The sequence below is a fragment of the Rissa tridactyla genome, chromosome 4, assembly GCF_028500815.1.
Source record: "Rissa tridactyla isolate bRisTri1 chromosome 4, bRisTri1.patW.cur.20221130, whole genome shotgun sequence".
Classification (NCBI taxonomy): Eukaryota; Metazoa; Chordata; class Aves; order Charadriiformes; family Laridae; genus Rissa; species Rissa tridactyla.
Genome location: NC_071469.1, coordinates 32,697,884 through 32,722,965, shown reverse-complemented (window position 1 = coordinate 32,722,965; position 25,082 = coordinate 32,697,884). Strand labels below are relative to the sequence as shown.

At 38.0% G+C, this 25,082-nt stretch overlaps 1 protein-coding gene across 3 annotated transcripts in view; it reads left to right on the top strand.

Moving 5' to 3' along the window:
* Positions 1-25,082, top strand: part of NPAS3 (neuronal PAS domain protein 3) — a 620,607-nt gene that overhangs the window by 99,100 nt on the left and 496,425 nt on the right. The gene's annotated exons all lie outside the window — the stretch shown is intronic.

Here is a 25,082-nt window from a genome sequence, read left to right as displayed (position 1 = left end):
AATGTAGGCCTTTGAATAGCAGAAGGCTACCACTTGTTGTTATTAGTCAGATTTAAACACAAAGCTTACTTATGTTTACTGCTGAATGCCTGTGGCTATTTTGTGGTTAAATAATCAGGATTTTGGTAAAACTCCATTGTCTGGTTAGGGGCTAGAATCAAATAATGATCTTTAAAAACAGAATTATTGATTTAAAAATTGGAATCTGAGTGACACAAAAACAGCTTTTTGTGACTTCAAAATTGGGATCCCAGATACTCCAGTCACTAGAAGATGTAGAAAGTTTTCAGATCTAGGTGTACTTCTTTTCTATTGAAAAATTTTAGGACAGTAGGATGGAATCTTAAGCTTTTTTCTATTTTTATTTATTTTGTTTTTCTAGACTTTCATTTTAATGTCAATGCCTGTTGTTGCATCATTAACGTTCTTTTATTCTTTTGTCTCAGAAATGTGTCCTAAACGTGCTTTTATCTCTCCTTGTTATTGCTTGTAAACCCTGTAGTACTTCACCACTGTGGCACAGCTAATGCTCTTTTCCCTTGCTTAAGCCTACTGCAGTCTCTCTGGCCCCGCCGTCAATCACCAGCTGGATGCTGAGACAAATTTTTTATAGCAGCTTCTGTCAGTAAAGAGAAAATATTTTGAAAAATACAGTCTAAAAGCTGAATGTCAGCCTGCTGAGTGGCCTGGTTAAACAGGAGAATTGACTCTGCCAAGTTTTTGCTGTTTAGCTTTTTTCTTAATTTAAAAAAAAAAAAAAAACCAAAAAAACAACAAAAAGTGGTTTGAGGCCTAGCCCAAATAATAAACAAAATAAGACTTTTTTGGCAAGGACTCATAATTGACTAGCTTAGTAAAATTCTTAAGCATCTCCACGACTGTTTTTGTTTCCACCTTTCCCGTCCCTGTAACATGGAAGTTTTCAGTCTGTTTTGGATGTCACATGGAGGAGTAGCAAAGAACCCGTTAACTCCAGTAGCTCTGTTGGACCCCCTGTTAGTCCCCTGTTTTGCTTTCGTTTTCAGCGAAATCTAAATGACTGTAAAAGTGTGGGGTTTTTTGAGGCTAAACCAAGCAATACTCTGTCTTTGCAAGAAGTATTCCAAAAGAGATTCTGGATGTCCTGAACGATTGCACTTAATCTTTTATGATCAGGACAAAACACGCTCAAAAGATGTGGATAGGCAAGAAGCAGCATACTCTTTTAAAACTGCTTTGAAAAAGGATGGTGGAAGCACGTGGCATAATGCATAGTAAATCTTGTATTAGAAAGCCGCAAACCCCTTGTTGAGAAGTTGCATTGGTCTCTTGAGCCAGAGAATATTGCTGTCCTGCAGATATATTGTTGGAAGCTGCATTGAGAAGTGCAGCCTACTTGTTAGTTGATAAATAGAGATTAGAATCATCTACTAGGCTATTTTATAGTGCTTGTTAACAATATTTACCTTCCTAAATTGATTCAGTATAAGCCTTGCGATGGCTTTACCTCCTTTCTGGAAGACATATAGATAATGTGGTACTTATATGAAGTCTTGCATGTCACTGAAAACCTGCTGTATTTCCTCAGTTGAATTGTGCGGCAGGATTATATTAACATAGATTTTGGAATATTTGAGCTCCCATAGGGTATGGTGTGTGGTTGATATGACATGACTTCCCTTCAACAGTTGTTTTAACAAGATATCCTTCATATAATATATACCAGGCTGAAAGGCATAACTGAGTGAGTTTAGTAAGAAACACTGTTGGCAAAATTCTTCACTTTCATCTTTATCTGATTAATTCAAGGCTGAATGTTACAGAGAAAGTATTTTTAACCTAGCATAGTATTTGGTATGTTTATTTTTTTTAAAAACAACCAACCAAACAAAAAAACCCCAACCAAAAACTCCCACCCTCAAAAAAACCCCCTTTTTTATTATTTAGTACAAGATAATTTTTAATAAATTGTTAAACTTATTGCAAATGTATGTGCATTTACACTAGTTAAAACGCATACTGCTTAAAATATCTTCTCACTCCTTCTAAAAACTGCTTTAATAATACATTAATTAACACTTCTGTAGTACTTGGCATATTTAACACACAAGATAATTTACAGTTCCTAATATTTTAAACTGTGTATTAAAAAGCCTAGCATTAACGAACAGAAAATCCACTGAATGTGAATATAGCGTTAAATGCTAAACATATAATTTACATGTAGCTCGGTCTTTAATTTATTAAAAATAGATATACTTTAATGTCTTGATAATACTGCTAATGTTGTTTGAATTATTATTAACGTTTTTTCAAAATCCTGCTGATGGGTTATTCTTTTTATTATTACCATGCAGAGACTTAATATCTAATAACCCCAAAGTTAATTATTGGTATTATATAAAAAAATAATTTCAGATTTTATGGAAAAATATTTTATTTTCACTTTTATCTATTTTCTCCTTGCCTCTTTGTATTGACTAAAAAACATTCAGTAAAATTAATATCTGAAAATTCATCTGTATGTACTTGCATCAAAAAGCTTTGACTGACTGTACTTGAGACCAGATTTCAGATATAGACAGATTTTTACTGTCTCTTGACTTTATGCTGCAGGGAAGAACTTACTACGTGAGGATACTAAATGGCTTGAGGGTTTGGTAATGGGATGTGGAGACCTTCACCTTAGGTCACTGGTATGAAAGTAGCCCAGGTGGGTGGAAACTAAAACCCATTATCATCTGATGGCTCCTGGATGGCCTCTGTGAAATGAGTTGGTGGTCCCAGTCAACTTCCTAGTAGAAAGACGTCAATATTGCAGAATCATCATCGCAGTTTTTGCAGATTGGGACCCTTGCTGGAACTCCTTGCAGAAAAAACAGCGGCCGGAGTGGATTTGGGCACTGAATTGCCCTCTGCACCTCCAGTGGTTTGTGTAGGACAGGCAAGAAGCATAACTGTGTAACAGAATGGAGAAACCATTGGCACTTGTTAGGCCAGATCTGCCTTGTAAATACACTTCCAGAACTGTTTAGCTATGTTTGGCTCTCACTGTCATTGCTTACAAGGCACTTCAGAGAAATGCTGCATGCTCTGTATAAATAAGTGGAAGGTCTGGGGAAAAAAACAACCAAACAAAAAAAACCAACCAGAAAACTTTTTACATTAGTTAACACGAAGCCTGGAGAGGCTATAATCCTGGCTGAATTTTCACAGTTGACTCTCAAACTATCTGGTTGAAACCCTCAACTTCTCTGCCTGTAACTTTGCCATCAGTCTCCAGTTGGTTTAGTCATCCTGGTACTAGAGGAGGAAAGTAACATATTATTGTCAGAGGCAGTGAAAGACTCTTAATTGTAGTCGCTGTATAAAATCAATGCTCAAAATCTAATTGTTGTGGTGAATGGCGAAGCATACACTGTTTTCCAACCCACAGAGAATTGCTCTGCTCTTACAGCTCTTATGCATAGTGGCCTGTGTGTCTGTCTTGAACGTGGTCCTGATTAGCTAATGAAGCTCACCTGGCCAGATAAATGCAGCCTCATCAGGTGCACTCTGCTTTTTTGCTCAGGAAGTTGAAGGAAATCCCTTTGTCTTTAGAGTCTTCTGGAGAGCCAGCCTGTGGGGTTACTGGTCTCCATTACTACTGCACGCTCCCAAACAGAACTAATTCTGATTTTTCTATACGTGGGCCAAGGGGCCACACTACTAATGAGAAAGACCATGTTCCCATCAGGTTGTGGATACCTCCAGTCACACTTGCATCCGCTGGGCATAACATCATCAGTAAGAGAAGATACTTCATCCTAGAAAAGTCATGGGAGCAGGGAGCAGAGTGGCTGGGGTATTTCACCAGTTACACTGCAGTACACTGCACTTCCTGCAGTTTTTGTTGTCTCATGATTATGGCAAGGTGATACTGGTGTTTCAGTTTCATTCACGTGCCTCGAACTTGGGCTGGGTACTAGTGCACACTAGTGCTCCAGTGCAATTGCTTTAGAACAAAGACAGAAACATGTATCATGTTTCTCATCAAGTTCAAGCAAATATTTATTTAAAATACAGTAGCCTCTTCTCTGATAAGTTGAACAGTGAATTAACTAATATTAAGATGCTGGGCAGCTTTCCACTGGATATGTTAAACGTTGTTTCTAAACACACAAATATGAAAGGTTTAGAGTCGCTATCCCAAGAGCCTGTATAACTCAGCATATTCTGTATGCATCTTCCCTAAGAAACAGATCAGATGCGTAACATCAGGCTGTCTGAATACCCTGATTTCCTTAAGTATTCGGTGAGAATTTACAGATATTCAGTTATTTGACTTTTCTCTGTTTGTTAAGATAGCAATGCATGCTTCTTTGCAGTGAACATTGTTTACAAAATTGCTGGAGGATTTTTTTTTTTCCTCGAGAATAGTTAACAAAATGAAAAGTTCAAAATGGAGCATATGGTACTGTTTTAAAAGTACGTTCGCCTACAATAGGCAAATAATAATATTCATTATACCTGCATCTATTTTGAGATCAGTAAGTATCAAAGTTCTAATAAAAGCCCCACAAAGCTTGTGTATTGTGCAATATAAGATGCTAACCGATTTGAATGTTCTGTTAAAACATTATGATGTAAACCATTGCAGGAGGCTTGAACCTGAATATTATCTTTTCAACACTAATGGGGAAAAAATTGGATTCATTTGTTATATAGCAATTTTTATTAGCTGAATTTCTAAATAATGGCATATTTAACCAGATCTAGCTTGATAGACACTCATAGGGTTTTTTAGTCATGGTTTGTTGGGGTTTTTTTTAATGAAATAAAAACAGTTACATCTGACAAAAGGAACTCTCTGATAGTATTTAATATTATCTGGTAATTCTAAATTTAAGGTTTGTGCATGTTTACCACTGTGGCTTTGTTTTTTGGCATGTGTAGTTCCAATTTGTAGTTAACAGAAATCTTTCTATCAATTTGCTTTTTCCTACTGTGTCTTTTCAAAACACCTAAACCTAGTGCTGTAACTGTGGATGATGATCTAGGGACTGCAGGAGTTAGACAAGTCACAGTAGAGGTTTGTAACTTCTTTTAATTTGCTAATCCATGCATGGAACAACATTTCCAGCATTACCCAGAGATTAAGCCCCAGGGCCAAGGGCAGGGCCTCAATTTTAGTTTGCTAGTGATAGGCATACTGTGGTTAGAACTAGGTCTCTGCTGCGGACAATACCAAGCCTTTTCAATTTAAATTTCAATAACAGTAGCAAAATATTAAACATGGAGAACACGAATTAAAAAAAAAAAACAAAACCCCAAAACAAAACCAAAACAATCCAAAACAAAACAAAAAACCAAAAACCCGAAACCAACAAAACAAAACCAAAAAACAACGCAAACCACCCTGTCTTTGCATTCAGTCATTTCCCTGGATAAAGTATACGATGTAATATTGGAAATGCAAAAATTGTTACTTTTTTTCAAAAATGGAAAGAAATATAAATGAATACAGTATGTTAATTTTATGGAAAATATTTATTTCTGAGGGTATGATTATTAATGAGCAAAGAACAAAAAAGATAATGATTTTTGTGTAGATGATTGCATTAATGTTTAGCAATGTAATAAGTACTGCACTTCAATATAATTTTTTAATAGATTTTTGTTTACTCTGATGATTAACTGGTAATTCGTTCACATTAAGTTGGCTGTTTTTAATGTAGGTCACAGGAATGGTAATCACTTTATTTGTTGATAGTAACTTTATGAGAGTAGAAAGACTTTGGAGCCGTAGATTCAAAGTGTAACATACTTTATTTAATAAATAGACAATAGCTTATTATAAATATTCATAAAACCTCTTAAAACTGCAGAAAACATACCTGGTAGCATTCAGATTTTTTAAAAATTGCTTCCTATTTGAAATGTATATTTTTTTAAAAAAAAGGAATATAGGTATATATGCACACATGGATTTTTCTGAATGCAGAACTTTCAGAAGGAACTCTTCCCTCACATGAGGTTTCTGTGAGCTGGAAGCAGTATATAGCTCAGTCAGACTAAATACAAGTAGGAGAGCCATCTGTAACCACTGCCTTTAGTATTTATTGGAATAACATACATTATGTGGTCATCTGCTACTTCTGTATGTATTACGAATGTAATTGTGCAGTTAATTTCCCTCCTGTTAAATTCCCTCCAATGCCAGTTTTTAAGAAGGTAGCAAAAATATTGCTTTACCACTTAACCAAAAGGAAGCTGTAGTTGTATGTAGTAGTATCTACATCCAAATGGATGAAGCAGGTGTGGTGATCCCTGTATAAACTCCAGAAGCTCAACTAAAAGGAAAGGCAAATCGAAGATCAGATTAATGAGTCTGAGAGGTCTTGAATACTCCATATTCTGTAGAAATGCTGCATCCCAGGACAGAAGAGTCAAAAGAGGAACACATTGTCTGCCTTATTAAAGTGATGATTCTCTAAGAGGAAGGTCCTAGTCCTGCATGTTATCTATACCTGTGACTCCCGTTACCTTTGTGGTGAGTACTGTACATAGAAAGCTTGCAGAATCTGCCAGGATGTAGACTTTGTATTGGAGTTACACAGGCCTAACTTCTGTAGCTAGGTAGAGGTAAGTATAGGATACATTTGCAATAGCGCTCTCCTTTATGGAGTCTTCCCTTTCATATAGGCTCTTCTGTTGTACTCATTCACATCCTAAGACATTTACGGCATTAAACTTGTGTGCCTGTTTGGCTTGTTTCCTGTCCTTTGAGTTTGGGAACAATGATTGCAGCTTTCATTGTGGACATCTTTAACTCCATTGGCATTGTTGTCCTTATTAGGTACTGAACTAGTAGAGTCTCATGGCAAATGGTCCCATGGCTCCAAACTACGTAATATTCCTGCTTAGCCATCAGTATGTTGAGGAACGGCAGTTCAGAAAGGGTGTCCTGGAAGCTGTAAATCCTTTGTCCAGTCAGATTCTTTCTTAGAGAATATACTTCCCTACAATGTTATAAGATAAATCATATAAAGTCACTGTGCGGTTATGATTTTCATTAAGCATAGTGCAGAAGGATGTCTTTCATCATATTTTCCAATAATTGGTCATATTTTTCATTGCAAATATAACCCAATCTTTAACAGGCCTCTGTTTTTCTGGAAGTGTTAACTTAGGTCATAGAAAATATAAGGTAATGAGGTACTGCATTTGTTTCTTAGTCCTTGGCGACGATATACACACTATTGCACATTGCAGTTATCTCTGTATCTGTTTTTAAGAAGCATAGAGTAAATCCTTCAAGTTCAAAAAAACCTGAGTGTTTACAGACATTAGCTTTTCCCTGTGACTGTCTCTGTATTTTGGGAATAGTATTAAACAGTGAAGCAACTCTAGAGTGTTCAAAGGAAGATTTATTTAAATAGCTTTTCCTCATGCTAACTGAAGAGAGTTCCACACTACTTTGTTGGGTGTTAAAACCCCTCTGTCCGCTTCATAATGATTATGAAGTCATACTTATAATAAATAAGTTTTAGGTCACTTGGTTGCGACCATAATAAAACTTGTTTCCTTGCTTTTCAATGTTTGAAAGGTAGTAGTGCAGTATGTGTGTGGTCTGAGTTTTTTGCAGACGTGATCTGCATTTAATCTGGTAAAATTAATTCCCTAAGCTGCTGGCAGGCAGCATGTACTTGTTAATTATTCAGGTGGATGACAAATGCAGAGCAGAGGTTCTCGCAAAGACAAAGTTTGTATGATGCATGTTTAGTAACTGATAGGCTTGACATTCTGTGGTGTCTTATTCAGTGCTAATCCTAATAAGCTGCCTGATGAGATGAACGCCTATCCTCCTGTCCTTTAGAGAGAGAAAACAGAGATTTGAAAGAACTTCATTATAGCAATAAATCCCATACTTTCTGTTATTCTTGGTGAAAAGAGATCTTGTCCAGATGAATAACACGCACACAGAAAAAAGTCAGAATAGTAGTGTAATACAGAGTATTGAAATTAATAGAAAACTGTATTGTAAATGCATCCACTGTGAAAGTAGCTGCAGTTTATCGGTAGGCCAAGTTTATGCAGTTTAATGCCCTTCAAAATCTTTGGCTTTTATCCACAAGTGATATAACTATATGGATGTATGATTTCACCAAGACCTGCAAGTTGCCAGGGAAGTAACTTGAAAACATTGTGTTTACTGTAGTTTTACTTCTCTCTGGTTTTTTTGGTAGTTAAGTGCTATGCTGTGAGTATTCTGTCTATCAATTGTACTAGACAATGGTAAGGACCAAAGTTACTCATGGAGACTGGAAGCATTAATAACCAAGAGGCTGCCGGTGCAAACGGGTCCTGGATTTTGCCAAATGCTTTTATTTTCAGCTGATTTCTCATGGTTACTTTCACTCTTCCCATATTTTTATTACGGTAGAAAGACCAGTAAGAGATTTAACTCCCCCACTGCAGTGCAGAGCACCCAACACCAGTCTTGAGAGTGACATTGCTTAAGTTTACTGTAGGGCATAATGACTAAAGGTGTATCTTCTATCTGTTCACTGCTTTCTTCCATATGACAGGCTTTTCTTGTGGCTAACTGAAAGAATAAAAGATGGGCTTTTTTAACTGGAATTTTTCTATAAACTCTTTCTTTCTAAAAGCAATTCAGTTTCAAACACTGTAAATTTTATACAAAAAGCAAACTTCCTACTCCATAATGTGTTTTGGTTTTGTGTTTTTTTTTTTTTTTTAAATTTGGGGTGGGTGGATGTTGATGGAGGATTCCTGTATTTTATACTTCTGTCTGCCTTTTAACGTACCCTCTAGCTCAAATGAATGTGAGGCTGGGAGAGAAGGGTCAGTAGATTTATGTCAAGGTGGCAGTGCTTTAGCTTCTCTCACAATTCTCCCCCTCTTCTCTCTGTGTGTGTGTGTGTGTGCACGTGTGGTGGGGGCAGAGCGGGGACAGCATAATAGGGTACTGTAGGTCCAGGTTCTGGTACATTGACAGAGGCCTCTGATAAAAACAAAGTTCTTCCTGCTTTCCGGATTTTCCCGAACTATGGTGGATACCTCATAGCAATCGGAGAACAACATTTAAATATTTTGAGAGGAATATTTTGTGGCTCGTGAAGGTTAAAGAATTACAGTAACATAATGCACTTGTTTATCTTTAGAAAACACGTGGTGCATTGAATCCTAGCTCTGAGCAATCCTCCTGTCTTGAGGTGAAGAAAAATGTTAACTTAATTTACAAGCTAGCAGAGTCCTGGGCCTCTCCAGATTAGGGGCTTTTAATCAAATGAAATTGTAGCTAATAATTGAAACTAGTTTTCTGATGCTAACTGTGAAATTCAGCTGAAATCGCCAAACTCATTTCCACAAGGTTTTAAGAGCTAGTTGAAATTAGAGTGTAGCAGGAAAGGGCTTTCGTTTGTTCCACCAATTTATGTATGCTCTTTTCTTTTTCTCTTGCACAAATTGTTGGGCATGGTGATTTCAGTTCTGAGATCACCAAACTCACTTCTGCTAAGATTTAAGGTTTGGCTGAAATCAGAGCATACAGGGATAAGGCTTTTGTTTGTTCCACTAATTTAGGTATCCTCTTTCCCTTTTGCTTGTGCAAATTGTTGGGCATGGTGATTTTGTTGCTGAGACTTAATTTTACCTAGCAGAGAAATGCATTATGTACTGTGTAAGTAATTGGTGTCTACAGAGTAATTTCATAAGGTACATGATGCATAATAGCATGTACTGAGCTATTCATAACAGAAAAAAGTTATTTTAGACAGTTTAGCCCCTATGGTTAAGCTCATATTCCAAAGGATAGCCCTTCCTCTTTGTGTCATTCTCTCTTCCCTTTATATTTGCAAATGGAAACAACATTGCGTGTATTTAAATTAGAAATAAATAGAAGAAATTGTAAGGAAAGTAATAATTGCAGTGTGCATTTTAGTGAGTATGTGCAGAAACTGTGACTTGTTCTTTGAGCAAAAAAAGCAAAGCCCTGGTCACAATTCATTAATATAAAGCATCCCTACTATACTCAAGCAAAACTTGAAAATATTGTATGTTAGCAAAACCTCATTAAACTGTCATATACACACTTCGATAAACTTTACAAAATATAATATTTTAAGAATGGCCCATTAAACTGTCATGTACTTTTTCTGCATTTCCTTTGCTATTATTGCTTGATTACCAAGATATTTGTATGCTAATTGAAGCTTTTTTCCCGTCTTCTAATCAGCCTTCTTCCCTCAGTCATTTAGGGCTGAATCTGAGATGTGCAAGAGAAGCAAAGATTTATCTTAGTTTCGCTGAGGAAACTGTTCTGTTCTTTGAGCTTCCAAAAGAGAATTTGCACTGCCTCTAAACAACATATGCATCAGACCCACTATTCCCAGAGAAGCATGAATTTTACCATAGGAAATGTTTTTTTTTCCCCCCACTAGATGCACAAATCTGTAACTTTATCCTCTTTGCACCTTGGTACCAGGATCAGATGCAGTGGAATGCCCCACACCCTGCCATTCCCTCCCTTTTTGTGTTTGCACTCACAGCTTCTTATCAAATGAAATTTTTGGCAGCATTTTTAAGGGGTATTCTAACATCTTAAGCTGTTCTTTTGACCAGCACCTTCAGTGTTTTCTCCAGTTTCTGGTTGCATCCTAAAATTGTGTTTGACTTTAGGAGGTTAATTCTTTGCTGCTTCTTTCCTTTGCAATGGCATGATTATGTTGCTGGTGCTCTGAAGTTTTTGATGGGAAAAAATTAGTGTGGGAAAAGAAAAGGATTTCTTCCTGCTCTTTTGGTGTTTTGGTTGGAAGCTCAGCTACCTCCGCACACAGAGTAGTTTCTTTTGCAGGCCATTCTGGGTAGCACCATCCCTGATCCCTTTTCCCTGACAGGAGAGGAATGAAACAGAACTGAATGGGAGCTGGTGTTGCCGCCTTGACTCTTTGTTCCTTGACCTGCAAAAAAATAGTTTGAAGAAAGCAGCATCACTCTATCCACAAGTGAAACGAAAGTAGAGCCCCATGTAAAGGAACACCCTACCTATTGCTTTGCTAGCCCTGTCTTTGATTGTAGAACTGAGCCACTTCTCTACCTCTTCTGCTTTTCAAGCTGTGGCTCTTGCCAAAGCTACAGAATGAAAGTGGTGCCTACAGAGTTAGTTTTAGAAGTGAGGCAAGATTTGGGGGACAGCTATCCCAAAGGGGCATACACTAATAGATTATGATATGAACACACATTTCCCTCTCACCTTCCTGAAATGCAGCTGTGGTGATAATCTTCAATGTCTTGTTCCCCTGCTTCTCTCAGCAGAGTGCAGTGTGAAAGATCAGAACTGAGAAGAAGGGACCATACATGTGGCTTGGACGTGTGGGGCACACAGCCGTATGCACACATCATTCCCATGGGATTCCTATTTCCTTTGTATGGGGATATTAGCAGATTAAACCAGAGCTAGAGAACAGCAAAGGCAGCAGGAAAAAAAAAAAAAAGACAAAGAAAAAAACCAACCACACAACCCTAAAACTAAAACCCAAACAAACTTGACTACACGCTTTTGCCTAGGTGTGCGTATAACTGTAAAACTATGCTTAAGGTATCAATGCCTGCATAAAGAAGAACATCTCTACGCCAATAGGTTTGCATGCATCTCTCCCCAGGCTGCTTGAAAGAGAACCACAGGAAGATAGTCTCTTTGTTGCACACAAGTAATTGAGGAAATGCCCAGCTGTTGTCACAAACTGCTGCTGTTGGTTATCATGACTTAATGACTGAGTTTTCTTTTTCAGTTGCCACTGCAGAATCCTACTGCCCAGGTCATCACTCCCAGCTGTTGTGGCAACTTAAGGGGTGGTTGGAAAATCCTGGAAATAAATCAGCAGATGAAAAAGAGTTTCTTAGAGATTTTCTAATTTTATTTGTGCCAAACCTTCACTAAAAGTTTACAAAGACAGAAATTTCTCATCATGTAACTCCAGCCTCTGTCACTACTGAAGTTAAACATGTCTGTTCTACCAGCATTTTTTTACTGAGGGAGACCTTTACTCAACAGAATTGTCTTTTCACTCTGCCGGTTGTTACCACCTTCCCAGTTTAGGTAAACAGGAATGCAGCCACCTTGCTCCTCTTATGAGGGCCCTGAAAACATTAAGGTAACAAGAAAACCCAAAGACTGATTATCATTCTAATAGCCTCTGCTTGTTTTTCAAAAACTTCTCACCAAAAATGGCTCCTGTCAGGTTATACACTTCGTTCTTTCTCATGGGAAAAGTGTAGGGAATCAAGATCCAAATCCATTTCAAAGAAGGAAAGCAAGCTCCGAAATCAGATACTCAGTTGGATCAATTCTGAACTATTGCAGTCAGATACTGAAAATATTTGAATGGTAAATTCAAATCCTATAGAAAGGAAGAAAAAATCACATGGTGCACTGAAATAGTTCATGAAGTAAGAGAAAGTAAGTCTTTGTGTTGGACAGAACAAGTGAGGCAAACACTCCCATTGGATCAAACGTCTTTGGGTATGTTAGCCATTCTTCCGGGTGTAGCAGAGGGAAAGGATTTCAATAGAGAAGCATGTAGAGTATCAGTAACTTTGAGTCGTTGAGATTGCCAGACTTTATCTAGAACTGCTACTTTACTAACATGGAAAGGAATTTCAAGAATAACTCCTGGTTTCAGCTACCCTGTAGGGCCACGTATGAAATTAAGATCAATACAGCTCAACCTATTCCTACTGGGAAGGGATTGGAGGCGAGCAGAGCAAGACTTCGCTTTGGCTTCCAAATAAGCTTGTAAAAAAGGCTTGTCTTCAGAAGAATATAACTTCCTGTCTTCAGATAATGTTTAGATTTTGTAGGTGGATGGGACCCTTTTTCTTGTGCTGACTTTGATCACAAACATTCTTTAATACTCCTAGGTGTGTCTCTTGGGATTATGATAGCAATAGTGGCTTTGGGGAACAAGGAATTGCACTTATCTCTTTCTAGCTAATCTTTTTGATCCATTTTGATACAAATGGAAAGTCTAAACAACTACAGAACAATAGCATTTCTTGGATTCACATAGACAGGGCCATATGGTGCTAAAATAACCCAATAATAATAGAGGAGTTATGTATGATATCACCTTGAAGAAGGTCTTGTCTAAGATGACTGTTAGTATTGTTTGGGAAAACCATGAAGATAAACAGATACCGTCAGAGAAATGAACAAAAAAACCCCCACAATTCTGTTTTGGCGGCCTGTTTTAAGCAAGTCTTATTCCATACATCCGTTTATGATCAAGATGTCATGCAATAGCTGCCCGGTAATTTTAGCTTGTCTTCGTACAGTGCCCAGTCTCGTTTATGATCTAGGTACAGCTGCATATTGTATAATTCTGCTCCATGGGTAATAAATGAAGTAAATCAGGGCTGTTATTTAATTAATAACAGGGCTGTTCTTGGCTCTTTTTCATTCTGAAGATTTCTTCCTCTCCTCAGATTAATGTGTAGATGGCAGACAGAAGGGTTATGACTGATCTCTGAGATCTAGTCTTATTGCTAGGAGATCTGTGTTGGCTACGAGAGGCAAATGTGTGAGTTCTTTCACAGTAACTTGCAAGAGTAGGATTGGTCCCACTCAGGAAGTTCTCCTGTATCAATGAAAACGAGCTTCCTGTCTCAGTACACGCAGGGTGAGGAAAAAAGATTCATGAAGCTGAAGTCTGCTTCGCGTAATGGCTGCAGTGCTCCCAAGTATCGCTGTCCTGGTTTGGGGTGGAGCAGAGCCAACTTTCTGTTCAGTGAGAGATGCTCTTGCTTATCCTTGTTGCTGTGGCAACCAGGGTCAGCTGGCTGGGTTGTTTACCCTGTGGAGGGGTCGCACCTGTGGGGAGGAGTGGACAGGTTAGGTGACCCGAACTGACCACTCACGTATTCCATCCCATTGGCCACGCTCAGTATAAAAGCTGAGGGATCAAAGGGATCAGGTTGGCTCTTCTTCAGTGGCTTGCCTTCTTCAGTGGCTGATGTCTGAGGAGGACCCCCTCGGCTCACCTGCCTTTTGATCCCAGTCAGCGTGTTCCAGTTCCCATTTGTCACTGAGTCCAGTCTGGAACTTCTCCAGTGCTGCCAGTGACATCTCCCTGGGAGCTATATACAGGTTTGTGTATATTAGTATATATTGCATCTATTTCATTATTTCCTTTTCTATTTAATTATTAATACTTCATTAAAGTAGTTTAGTTTTTTTCTAAACTCAGAAATCTCTTTATCTCTCTTCTTCCTCTCCTTGGAGTGAGAGGTGGGTGAGAGCACCTGTCGTTTTAGCCAGATTAGACAACCTGGCCTGAACCATGACAAACTCATTCATTTGAAATAAATTTGGGCAGGGAAAAAGGAACATAAGATCTTTCTCCCAAAAATCCTCCTTACTAATATGTAATCTTTCAGTATTTACCAGGCCCTAATTGTCATGTTATAGACTTCCGGTCATAAAATGACCGTTGATTTTTCTAAGCCTTTTGTCATAGTCACATGCAGACTCCCAGATAATCCCAGTTTGTCCAGTTCTGATTGCTTCTTCCCCCAAAAGGAAGCCCCTGTGTCACTAGCATTAAAATTGTTATCTCTTTCCTTACTTGTCATATTATCTCTTTTGATTCCCAACCTGTGTGCAGGTGAAGTCAGTCAATGTCTAATGTGGCTGTATGGATTCTCTAATGCAGCCCAGGATACCATTTGCCTTCTTTGCTGTAAGGGCATATTGTTGGCTCGTGTTCAACTTAGTGTCCACCAGGACCCGTAGGTCCTTTTCTGCCAAGCTGGTTTCCAGGTGGGTGACTCCCAGTATAATACTGGTGCAGAATTTTGCACTTCTTGAATTTAATGACGTTGCTGTCAGCCCGCTTCTCCAGCATGTCAAGGTCCCTCTGGATGGCAACATGACCCTCTGGCATAAAAGCCACTCCTCCCAGTTGTGGGGACTGTCATCAGTCTGTGCCATCAGCACACTTGCTGAGGGTACACCCTGTCCTATCATCCAGATCATTCATGAGGATGTTAAACCTCTTACGTTCCTTGCATATTGTATTGGCCACATATCCTTTTCCTGTGAGGCCTGTTCTCTCTTATCTATTTTTTCAATTGAATCAAGTCCAAACTTTTCCTCTCTGTCTTTAAGGATCATCTCAGATCTTTGTCCCTGTACCTGTCTGCTCTCATAGCAGTGCTGCTTTCCCTCCTGCTGCTAGTGCGAGCTGAGAATCCTTCCTTGTCTCCATACACAAACACCTCTTGCATGAGGAATTCAGTTCAACGAGTAAGTGCCAAAAAGAGCTGGCACACAGCTGGGATACAGTGATTTACTGACATCTCAGAAAATTGTTGCTGTCGCGGGTAATAGACTGGCGGTGTTTATAACAGTCAAACATGCCTGATAGGGTTTCCATAATAACTGGAAATAGCATGATTAACCTTACCAGAGAAATTATGCTGTGGTGAGCAAAGTCTTCTGTCTCTGAGCTGGCTCATACTAGAGTTGACCACCACAGACAACATTCTTCTTGAAGCAGTATGAAAAACTCACCTCTTGAAACTTATCCTCAGGGTTCTTTTTTGGTACCAACAGGCATTAAGTAGGTTTATCCATAGAATATTGGAGCTATTTAGGCCCTCCAAGAGTTGTGTGAGTTAACCTGTGTAACTATCTAGTATCAGTCCTTTTGCCATATTTCTCTTCTGGACATGTGGTCAGCTATACTTGAGACACGGGCATTTGTGCTTCAGTACCATTATCCCAGAGTTGTGTGTGCGTGATGATAGAAACGATAATGACTGCAGCTTGTACTTTAGCTAGAACGTTGATGTAATAAAGTTCCCTGCTCTGGGGCAGGAGAGAGTGTCAGAAGTGAGGGTGCTTCTGTTGAGATAGCATTAATGCCGTTTAGTTGAACATAAGTACCAGAGCTTTCGGCGGGGTGGAGTTTGGTTGTTGGGGTTTTTTCTTTGGTCTTTGGCAGTAGGAGGAAGGAGTTCAAACCACCTGCAGCATTAGTTCTTTTGGGGAGAATTGCTAAAGTCCAGAGTGAAGGCAGGCATGAAAATAAACCTATCAGTGCTGCTAAATTCTGATGGCTCCCATTGTAATGAATTTAGCAGGGAACTGAGCCTTCCCTTGACTCGTATCTTTTTGATTTGGGATTCTGCTTTCTAAAGGATGCCACTTCACACGCACTATTTATTTCTGCATGTCAAAGAAATTATGATTAAAATTCTGAATGCTCACAAATACAAGAATTTTCACCACATAAACTTAAACATTTAACTGTATTGGGGAGGAGCGAGCGTACAGGATGTTATTTGTTTGGTGGGTATTTTATACAGAAGCTCTTTGCCTTCAGAAAAAAAAACTTCAAAGGCAGCCAGGGACAAAACATGACTGGGCAAAGAGAAGTTTTCTTCCACAGCAATACCATAAAAGCAGGGAGAAAGTGGGGGTGAGATAGGTTTGGGATTTCTTTTTTGTAAATGAAGGGTATTAATGGCTTTTATGTAATAGTCTCACAGCAGTGTGAACTGGGCAGCCCTAGGTGGTAGGGCAAAGCAGCAGGCAGTACAGAAGGACGCAGGACTTGCCAGAACGCTGACAGTGGCGTGTTTGTGTTGTGGCAGTACAGGTTTAGCACACAAAACAACAATGGTGTCTTAATAGCAGGCTATGAGAGAATATATTTTCTTTTTTTTTTTTTTTGATAAACTAAAGATACCTTCAAGTTTCGTAAAATGGTGAAAATGAGAGGCATGTAGATGAGGGCAGCAAGGAGTGGAAATGCTAAAGAAGGAACTGGTAGCAAAGTAATGGGATGTTGAAAACCTGAGGGAGAAATCGTATTTGAACAGTACTCAGTGTTGAATATGAGATCCAGTCTGAATTGTTTTAAGGTTATGAAATGCTTATGTTTTAAGGTTATGAAATGAGAAACATTTCCTGGAAATACACTTTCCTTAGTAAACAGTGGTTTTTTTTACAACACGACAAGTTTTTGTCAGCTGTCGCAACACCAATTAGTAACTTCTAAACCAAAACTAGATAGTTCCAACAAAGAATTCTAGGTGGAATGAATAGTAAAAATCAGTTGTTTATTGCTTCTCAGGAAAAAGAAAGCTCAGTGTAGAGAAGTGCCTCTTTGTCCCATTGACTTATATGTAGATTCTGCTGTGTTATAAAGTGGTCAAAATCAAAGTTTCAGGACTGAACTTTGATCAGAAGGAGGAGTCTTTGGGGAGCCTGCAGTGATGTGTTTCGTCTCCAAGCTGGTAGAGCAGTGGCCGTGATTCAGACCTGCAGGTCCCACCCTGCTGATCAGACCCCTCCAGGTTCTCGAGTCAGCCCGCTGCATGGAAGGCTACTGGATGTTGAACACCATGATACTTAGATTCTTTGCTAAACAGCCTATCTTTTGGTCCTCTTACAGTAACTCCCGTGCCATCTTGCAGGCAATTCCTCTGAAGGATGTATTTAATTTTGTGTCTGTTGTTTGAAAAGCGACTTCATTTCGGCTCTAGAATGCTGTCAAAGCAAAGTGCTTCCAGGTGACATGCAAACATGGCTTAACTCTGAGTGCAGTGAGTGGTCTGAGTGCTCTCACGAGACTTGGAAGTTTCTCATCTGCCCAGACGTGTTTTAGTGCGCATACTTCCAATTTTACCACAACAGAATATTTTCCAGCTGGTGTTCAAAAATATTTGTTTCACCTTTTATGCACTGCATTTGCTCTGTCAAACAAATGTGTTTGATTTTTCTCTTGTCACTTATGTTAGGATATATGTTCAGCAAATGGGTGGAGAAGAGAATGCACCATATTGCAAAAATCTTTTTTTTCATCCACTTTTTCTTGTCTTGATATTTTTAACAGCGATCTCTCTTGGCAAAAAATGTTTTCCGTGATGTAAGGAAGTAGTGGGTTAAATTGTTTCTTTGTGTTCTTTTTTTGGTTTGTTTTGTTGGTTGGGTTTTTTGTTTTGTTTTCTGAGTATCCCTGCCTCAGGGGAGTATCCCCCCCCACTTTTTATTTCATGTTAGCTATCTCTTCCATTTCTGGGCAGGATGCATTGGTTTGGGTTTTAGCTTGACTGCTTTTGGTCTGAACGTGGTTACTAATTTTTCAGTAAACTGGAAGCTTGGAAACATTTAGTAAATGTTCTACTTGTTAAACTTTCAAGTCATTGTGCGTGTGGAGAATATAAATAATAGAATATATTGTGTGAAACCTGTTTCTTTTAATTGCAAGTGGATTTATAATCACAGTGTCTATATTCGACTAGGCAAAACAGTGGAGATATTTGTATATTTTGCAGTCAAAATTATTTTCCCCCAGGAAGAAACAAACAAGCAAACAACAGAAATCACCTCTGTAAACATTTCAAGCAGATCTAGCAGGATAAAGTACTGCTTCTGCTGTTCTTTTCCTAGTACTGAAAATTGAATGGGTATACTAATTTGAGATTATTTTGCAAGTCATAGTTAAAACATTTTGGTAAAATTCTGTGGCTAAATTTCACTTACCATGGCCTGTATTCTATGACTCTGTTTACAAGTGCTGTCCAGTATATGTATTGGATACACAGTGCTGTCCAATATGTGTATAGCTTTCATCACTAAATTCAGAACACTAAACAATATGAAGTTTCAACTTTCTATCAAGGAAAACAGGGTGAGCTCACGAAAGAATTTCTCCCCATTATGCATAAAGTCCGAATGAGTTGTCAAATCATAGATTTGACTATAACCTCTTTTTATTCTGAAAAAAATCCCCTTTTCTTGAATAACTGAAAGACTTTTGTAAAGTTAAGATTGCCTCAGGTAAGCCATAAAAATAAGAAATGACTGTATTGTCTTGCAGCTACATTATATTTGTGCTAACTTCAAGTCTAAGTCATCAAGGAGTTCAAAAGAGAGTGACATATTTAATTTCATTTTGACTTGAATAACAATTACAATGGCAATCTTTTGGTTCTTTTCCAAAACTATACTACAATACAGCAAAACAGGGCTGTTGCTTTTACAGTTGGGGAACGCTAGACAGTAACTAGATACATTACCAGACTTGGCGAGAGCTAATTTTCATTAGCTTTCAGTTATTAGACAAGTTGTAAGTTGCTGCCATTGACAAAATGCCAATAATGTAGTCATATATCAGGCATCCTTTGTTTAGAGGAATGTCGATCAGAACCCACTCTGGAAATTACAAAGTGGATGAGAGAGGTTGCTTTTGGATATAATTTGATAAAAATATAACATAGTAATAAGTATTGATTACCTAATCTAATTTTTATTCATTAAAACCTTTAAAAAGTATTTTATTAAAGGGTCAGATTGTTCTGTTGTGTAGAAATCCTTGATCGGGGTCAAGAACCTACCTAAAGCATCCTTCAGAGACTTTTTGCAGTTTGTTTGCACCAGGAACCATTCAAATAATTCCACACCCTTTTTTTACCTTATCCACCCAAACCTCATTTGTTGTTGTCAGAGGCTTGTAGAATTCAGTCTGCTTCCTAGATGATGACTATGTTCTCAAATTCCCTGGCAGCAAACCCTATAGAAGTCCAGGTTGGCAGCTTATTACTGGCTATACAGTATTACTGGCTTAATCAGCATTTCTTATTTCACCAAGCTGTTTAGGTAAAGAGGAAAATCTGTGTGTACTGAGTGGACCTGCAGGAAATGCCCCAGGATGTGACCGTTAACAGAGATAGGCTTAATTGGTTTCTAGAACTTATAGCGCTGGCCATTTGTCTTTACAGAAGTTTAGTCATCTTAACTTCAGCCAAATACAAATATATAGAAGGGAAATACATTTAGCGTTTTCTCTCTTCCTCAATGGTATGCTTCTTTTTTGTTTGTGTTTGTTTTTTTTTTTTTTTCTTTACATCATCCTTCGGTTCACAATTTAGGAAACTTTCTCTTTCGGTGGACTTTGGCCACAAAAATAGTTAAGCCTCTAATTTAATAAATCTTAACCCATTTTCAAATTGGTTTAATAACGCATTGACTAGAGAAGAGCAGCTGCATGACTGCGGTTAAACAGGCAAAAAATTTAAAATTGGGGATTTAATTGCATTTTGTTTGATATTTGATGCCATGACCTTCAGAGGTCCAGTCATTTTAAAAGGCCACTATTTTGCTTCTTGCTCAGCGAACCCTTCCTGTAGAACAAAGTGTTTTGGGCCACCACTCCCAGATGGGGCTCCTGCCACACCAGACTCCAGCATGGTTGCAGAACGGCAAAACTGGCCCTAATCATCATCATCAAACACTGCGTCTGCATTCAATAACTTCTCCCACATTTCATTCACTCATGTTTTGAAATTATGAAAGTTAAAACCAGCACGTCAGTTACATCAGTTCTTTTTTGGGGTTGATGTGGGGTTGGATTTTTTTTTTGTGTGTGTGAGACACAACTATTTAATCTACATCTTTAGTTGTTTAAAACTTTTAATCTGTTTTCCCTTTGCTAGTGTTTATTTAAGTAACCCCCAGTCAGTGTGCTTCAGATGCTTCGCATGTGCTTGATGTCTTATAACTAACAAACTACTTTACACGTCACCTGCAAATCAAGTATTCTTACCTCTGTGAAAGAGTGAAATTCATCCTTCATACTGATGGTTTTCCAAAGGTCTGCGTATCTTTAAAATCCCGCTTAAGCCCTTAAATAAACTGTAAGTGTGTTTTTGGTAAAGCGCAGGCGCAAACTGTGTACTAGACCTCTTAACGTGATGATTTTAACCTAGACAGGTATGGGCTTGATCCTATCCTTATTGAAGCTGGAGGCTGAAGTTTTTATTAGCTTCTGTAGTTCAGATTCAACCCCTAAATGACTCTTTCCAGACACACAGAATAATTAGAAATGTTTCTGAGCTCAACTTGCAGGGCACCGTTGATGTTGATGCCATGTGCATGACCAGTGCAGTTCACTAAGTTTCACTTAGGCTGGGTTTTGAACTGCTTTATCGGAGGTACCTGTGTAACAGTGAAGTTGGGGAAACTCAGTGCTGGCCAGGGCAAGGAGGTAAATCAGTTCATGAGGATCAAGATAAACTCTGTTTTGTTCTATTCATTGCTGTGAGCAAAATAAATATTTCTCCCAATTAATTCGTATAGCTAACCAGACCAACTGGTCAGAAGTGGCTGGGTGGAAACAAAGTTTTCAAGTAGGCTTGATTCCTTTCTAATTGAGTCTAATTTGGCTTTGACGCTGATCATTCACACTGATATGGGAGCTAAGTAACTAGTCACAGTCAAGAGCAAAGCAGAGATTCAAGTGTTAATCCTCTGCTGCTCTAACTAAAGCCTAGCTTCCAGGTGAATGACATGTATGTTTTTATCCAGGTAGGGAGTGTTGAAGGTGTGGTCCTCTTTCTGGGATTTGTTAATGGGAGTCATAGGGGTCAGGCAGACCATGGTCACTGAATGCCACGCTGTTCTTAAAAGCATCGAGTGAGATGCGTCTTTGATAGGAAGTAAACTATATAGTTTCTCTGAAAAGTTTGAGTTTTTCCAAGCCCTTGATTTGTTATCTTTCTCGCTGTGTTTTCCAGGAGCAGGTCATGGGGCATAATTGGCTATTGCTTCCCCTGTGAGCTTCACAGGCAGTTGTGCTGACAGCTCTCGAGTTGCCTCTGGGTCTGTCATATAGTAAAGCTGCTGATGGGCTTTCTGTATTGCTTACCAAGCTACTGTGGATTTAACTGTGCTTCCTCCTGAGCTGTGATGTACGATTGAATTCCCTTATTTAGCTGAAGCACACCAAGATCTTGCAACTTCTGTACTTCTATCACATCAGTGGATACAAGAGCAAAGATATTGCTATACTTAGTGCCATCGCTTTACTTCTAGCGTTTCATAACAGTAGGGATTTAACAGAAAGAAGTGGTTGGAATTATTAGTGAGCAGGTAAATGGGAAGCTTAACTCTTAATTTTTTTACATTATTAATAAGAATAGTAAACCACTAGAGCCAAAGATGTCTTAAAAGCAAGATAGTAAAAAGTTGATGACTTGGGAAGAAGAGGAAAAAAATGGAGAAAAGAAATACTGCTGTTGAATTTCATTATGCAGAAAGAGCATTGAGTTAAATAAAGGAAAAAGGAGTTAAGTGGTTTGCAAATGCAGCTGGTTTTCTGGCACTAGAAAATACTTAAGAGAATTTTGTGATATGCACGAGTATAGGAGTCTTGCAAAAGCAGAGCTTTGAAAGAGCTATTAACATGTTTACTGTCCTGTGATGGTAAAATTTTTATTTATTTATTTTAAAACAGTTTCCAACTGTATCAAATCTGCAACAAAGCCATTGAATCACCAAATGTAGCCACTGACTGTTTTTTAAGGAGAAGGTACATTTAAAAAATGCTGTGACAAATCAATATATAATGTATCTAAAATTACAAGTACAAATAGAATGTTGTTCTTGACTGGTTTGCTTATATTGAAACTACATTATTTTATGTGAAGTATGTGTAATAGAGCATTAGATTTGAAAACTCTGTGTTGAATATTATTTCTGACAGCCTTTTTTAGGGTCACTAAAATTCCAATAATTCAGTACAGAATTGAAGTCGATTCCAGAGAAAAATTTAATATAGTCTGCTTGCCTGCCAGCTTCAACATAGTTCCTGAGTATTGAAATGGTTTGACACATTGAAATATAAAGTGCATTTGTCATATCTATTGGTGGAGTGGTTTATGTGATCACATCTAACAAAACTCAAGTCAGAGTAAAACTTAATGTTAGTCTTCTATTTTTAGCCCCTTCTTGTAAAAAGAGAAAAATAATCATTAGGGTATATAAACTATTATTGGTAATAAAAATATAAAGTCTTATCTGGTAATGTCATATTGACCCTCAACTAATTTCTGTTGTATGCTGTTTGTTTTCATGGTTTTATGTAATACAGATGTCATTATGTTGCAGTGATGTGCAAGTGTTCTTTAAATGTTTGTTTATAAAACTTCTGTATCCTCTTTCTCTGTCCTTGCACAAGGAGTTCTGCATTTTACATGCAAATAGTTTATGAATATCCTGAAGAGACATTAAATGAGAGAACCATTGCAACATAAGTTCACAAAAATTAATATCTTTTTTCTTTTTGTATAAATATTAAATTTACTGGTTACCTGCTCAAACAGGAGCAAAGAGTAAAAGGCAATGGGAACGTATGCTATCCTAATGCTTACCAAAATATCTTTGTGTTAGCACAAGGCTTGTTTAATTTCTGTGGACTTTGGGTCAAGCTCACAGTTCATGTGGAACTGAAGCAAGACCGTTAGGCCAAGATAGGGATGTAAATGAACAACTCTAAAGCAGATGAGCCCTAATAGTAAGACAGCAGGAAGCCCATGTTAATGGCTTGTCCATATATTTCATGCATGGAGGCTTTAGAAAGATAATATGACGGTGTTTCATATGTGTAAGTGCCCAATTTCATGATGCTATAGCTGCCTGATGCTGCACATGGATTTAGCAATTTGGTTAGATCTACAAACTACCTGAAAAGCTTGTATGGTGTCTGTTCACACGCTATAGTTCATGTTATGAGGCGAGCTCTGCTGCCTCTTTAAAATGTCACAGGGCTTTCCCAGTGAGGAGAGTAGAGCAAAGAAGTTTTGTTCCTGAGGCTCGTGGCCAAAGATAGACTTGATCATAAAATACAGCTTTTAAAAAATTTTTTATTTAATCTTCAGAGGCAAAAATGACAAAGTGAATATCACAAACGTTCTGCACTTTCGCACATACTCTGGTCCTTCGATAACTTGGTGACATTATTTGCAGTAAGTTTGCCTATTGCTTGCTAGGTGATTATATTTCTTCTACGAGACATTTTAGTGGTCTTCAGTCTTCTAAGTATAATATTCCAACTTAAAGCATTCCCAAGCAATGCTTCTCTGTTAGCATTGTAGTCTAGTGAAAATGTCTGGGGTTGTTGTGAAAATGTCTGGGGTTGTTGGCTTTTTTTTTTTTTTCTGGATATGAGGGAAAGTCTTTTTGACCAATAATCTATTTATTGTACAGAAAGATACCTCATGAATAATCTGACCCAAATATTTTTCCTTATGATATTACAAAAGGAATACTTTTTTGGTAGAGTTTAAAAAGTACATGTACTTTAGTGGTGCATCTCAGTACAATTGGGCATACACAAAGCTTTACGTGAATTTGAGAATTCAGGTTGCTTGCCCACTTTGCATGGGGGTTTAAGATTAAAAAGTTACAAGCAGAAACACACCCGTTCATTTTTAAACATCTCTATTGCAATATAGAAAGCATAGTGAAGAGTGAACTATGTGTTTTGGAGGGGCTGGGAACATGACAGGGGAACTTTCAAATAAAACTTGGTGGACCTTTTTGCTGTATATTTGAAAATAAGTCCAGAAGGCTGAGCTTAATATAACATGTGGCAGGTGGTCTGCATTTGCCTGGAGAATTCCTCTAGGGCAAGACAGCTCAGCAAACACATAAATCCTTTTTTCTCTGTTATCTAGTAGCACATTTAGTTGCCATGGGAATTTTATTTATGCAGCAGATCCTCTGCAGTTCAGTTTGTGCCTAAAGTTTAACTGTACAGCTGTTACCGTAAATACTACATGGCAATATTTTCAAAACACAGCACCTTTGAACAAAAAGAACATGTCTTCTCTATTATTGATATTGTTATGTTATCAAAATACCATTTTGATTACACTAGGATAGGGTTTCCCCAAAAGCTTCGTAAGTTGATCTAAAGTGTGCATCTCCTGTACTGCTCTTCCTAATAATCATTTATTTACTTAGAAAAATACATCCAGTGTTTTATCTGAAGAGTGTATTACAGCAAGTGAAATTCGGTAACTTGCAGGAGAGAATTTCATATGAATACAAAGTGAATATACGGAGCGCCCTGCTTACTTTCAGGCTATTGGTTTTCCTTATTTGCTATATGTAATAAAATATTAACATAGATCTTATTTTAGATCTTTTTTTTGTTTATTTGTAGTTCTGCTTTGCTCACCAGGGACATGTGAAGAGTTTTCAGTTCATTGGCTCTGGTCTGATTATTAGAAACAAATTTGTTTTAATCCTG